Raw genomic sequence first — 3394 nt, forward strand, 5'->3', positions numbered from 1 at the left:
ATCTTTGTGTGATTAAAGGTACAGTTACAAAACATTAAGTAAATTTGAAGTGGCTTCTTGATGGAAAAATACAATCATTTTTCATGCCCAGAAGTAATTATTAGTGAAGGAAAAACAATATTAAATAGTTCTAGCCAAATAATCCAATAACCTAGTAAGCACATAATATTCAACCACAACAGTATATGAAGGAAAGGCCAAACTCAAATACAATACAACAGGAATTTGATTTCGTTTAAAGAAATATGGTGCTTTACGTAGCTAAAAATGTAAACCCATACCTTATATAGCTGCAGTATTGAAGAAAATATAAAAACATGGTATCCAAATATTCAGATCCGAGCTCCAACAAAAAAGGAAATAAGTCTCATAGCAAATGCACAATAAAACCCGCAAAGAAAGAAGCCATCCATGGCCAAATAGAACCTACAACAAAATAGTAATGCCTAGCAAGGAAAATATGGCATCCAAGAAACTCACACAAGTTTAGACCCACAAAAAAAAAATCATGCCTAGAAGGATAAGACCAGTGATCAAGAAAATCTGCAGGCTATTGTTCAACCAAAATGGCATATAAATCATGCCCAGCAAAGGAAGAATGGCTCCTCAACTCGAGTCCAAAAAATGCACCATCAAGAATGAAATCTACGGCCATACGGCAAGTAAACTCATCATAAAAATGACCACTGCTAATAGAGAGAGTAGATGAAAACGTCTATAGCCATGAAATATCAAAAAAAATCACACTAGCAAAGAGCTAAATCATAGTCCAATCTCCATAGCGGCTAGGGTTTGATAACCTTCATCTTCCCTTCATTGCGTGAGTTGAATATCAACCAAATAACAAAAAACAAAGTGCCTTTTACCTTTCATACATTTTTCATTTTTCCTTTGCTATATTATATAAAATTTCGGGTCCAAGACATGTAGAGTTTAGGCATTTTTTAAAAACTCTATTTTTATTTAGTTGTATGTGTATATAATGAATGATATTTTATATTAGTCATTTTATACATATTCAACTAATAAAAATTATATTTCATGATTTCCTTTTTATTTTTATTAATACTAATATGTTTTAAAATTAACAAATAAAACATTAATTATTAAAACATATTAATATTAATATAAATAAAAGAATTATAAGAAAAATTTCCTTTATAATATTTATTTAATATTAACGTGTTTATAAAAATGATAAAATATAATAATAAACACAATAATATTAAATAAATATAATGAAATGAGCTATGATTGTAAAATTAATATATCAAGTGGTCGTAATTATAAGACCATTGATTTTATTAATTAATTAAAGGAAATTATAAGAGTTTTAAATATTTTTAATGCCTAAATGCAAGGAGGCGATAGTGGGAAACTAATTTTGAACCCCAAGAAAGGATATTCAGTTAGCACCTAAGTAAGGAGCTATTTTTGGAGGCTAAGGACAGTTCCAGTTTCTCATGCAGTGATGGGGTTATAGAGTGCTATTTTTAGCAGTTTATGGAGCAGTTAAGGGCAGTTATGCATGCAGTTCTTATTGAGAGCCTATTTTATACATATATTGCATAATTATGAGGAGTTTTACATGCTATATTTGTGTGTTACTTAATGCATCCGAGTTTGGGTTTTTGTGCATGATTTTTAGGAGCTAGAGACAATTTTTAAGTTATCTATCAGTTGGGTAGGTGTTTGAGAGTAGTTTTTAGAGGCTTCTTCATAGTTTTCATCATTTTTGGATGATTTTTTCTAGGCATGATCTTGGAATTTGAGTTAGGGTTATTTTTTCTATATATTGTACATTCACCTCATTATGAGAGATCTTCTTTCGTATTCAGATTTTTCCACATTGCAGATTTTGAGTTGATTGTAAGATCAATTTTGTAGTAGAGATTTTTTCAGCATTGGTTATAGAGATTCAACAGTTCCTTCTCATTGATTTTGGTGCAATTTTGTGAATTCTTTACTTTAATGTTGTGTTCACCTTCATTTTAGTTATGTTCTTTATTGCATATTTGAATATTGATACGTATGATTATAGGTCTATGTTTGTGATCATTGTTCTTTTTGTAGAAAATTGGTGAAACTTAGATATCCCTTTCAAAGCAGAAGATCTCGGTCCTTGCATAGAAACACTTTTGTGGTTACGTGTTTGTCTGAGTATTGTGAATCAATTGTCTTTCATAATTCATGTTGATTTGATTAAAGTTACATTCAAAACCATTGGTGTATCACCTCATTTAGATTAGCTTTCATTACTTGTTATTCATTTCTTACCCTTATCTCACATATACTTTAGGATTAGGTGATCACAACTTAGGAACCAGCCTAGCTTTCAGAGATCCATCTCTCATTTTAGGACAACCCACCACCCAAGAGAGTTTCCATGTTTCAGCAAGATGGCTAGATTTTGAATCTCGCTATAGGTGCAATCCTGATTGACAATAGGGCTAAAAATACAAAAGGCTATTGAGAAAGCACCTAAGGAAGTAGGTGAAGAAAAAAAGAAGAAAAGGTAATTGAAGTAATTAATGAAGAATCTATAATGGAAGTACATGGGACTACAGAGGTAATAGATGAGGAAGAGCAACAACAAAACAAAAGTGTACAAGAAGTACAGATGTTGAGTGTCAGTCCACAAAAAAATATAGTAAAGGTTAAGGATGTGTCTGACACTACCATTTAGAAAATTAATCCCCTAACAGAGAAGGATATGTAGAAGATACTGATTGATTCCACCACCAAGACACAACTATGCAATCATCCTATGTTGGTGAGTGTGGATGAGATTGAGAAGGCAAATTTGGCATCTGTAGGGGAGAAAACACAAGCATTATCCATTGCCCCCTCTAAATCTACAAAAGTGAAACCTACAATGTCTATTTTAGTACATCAAAGGAAACACACAATGTCCTCACATTTTAGCACTAAGGTACAAAATGTTTTAGTACCAATAATTACAATAATTGAGAAAGAAAGGACACCAATCCAAATAGATCAGGAAGCGAGCCCTGCACCTACACCATAAGCACAAGGTGGAGTAGAATCTCAAGATAAGGAGAAGGATAGGACTAAAGATTTAGTCTTGACTATAAAACTAGAGGAAATGATAGTAATACAGATATTGGTTACCTTACTAGATACTACTACTCCTACTCCTAGTCACACACTTCATAGGCTGAGTACTGAAGCCACACCATTGCAACCATCAAGGCTTAGTCCTAGCACATCTAAGGTTTATGAGGTGACATCCTATGGTGATATCAACTTAAATGAGGTGATTGAGTTACCAAAGTATGATCTTACATCAATCACGATAGAACAAATGAGCATATTGCAGTATGCTCTAGCAAGGAAGAAACAACAAGAATTTCTCAAAAGGGAGCTTAGAGAG

The 3394-nt window shown here is 32.4% G+C and overlaps 1 long non-coding RNA gene across 2 annotated transcripts; it reads right to left on the bottom strand.

The window, feature by feature from the left end:
- Positions 1 to 203: 203 nt before the first annotated feature.
- LOC149543829 (uncharacterized) lies at positions 204 to 862 on the bottom strand. 2 transcript variants are annotated; one of them, XR_016355695.1, is made up of 2 exons: positions 801 to 862; positions 204 to 645 (listed from the first exon to the last, which is right to left on the bottom strand). It is a non-coding gene; the product is annotated as an uncharacterized LOC149543829 (long non-coding RNA). The 2 variants fall into 2 exon arrangements; XR_016355696.1 differs by having other exon boundaries at positions 748 to 862.
- Between the last annotated feature and the right edge of the window lie 2532 nt (positions 863 to 3394).

Source organism: Cupressus sempervirens, chromosome 8, assembly GCF_028749045.1.
Source record: "Cupressus sempervirens isolate cs-2001-9-10 chromosome 8, ASM2874904v1, whole genome shotgun sequence".
Taxonomy (NCBI): Eukaryota; Viridiplantae; Streptophyta; class Pinopsida; order Cupressales; family Cupressaceae; genus Cupressus; species Cupressus sempervirens.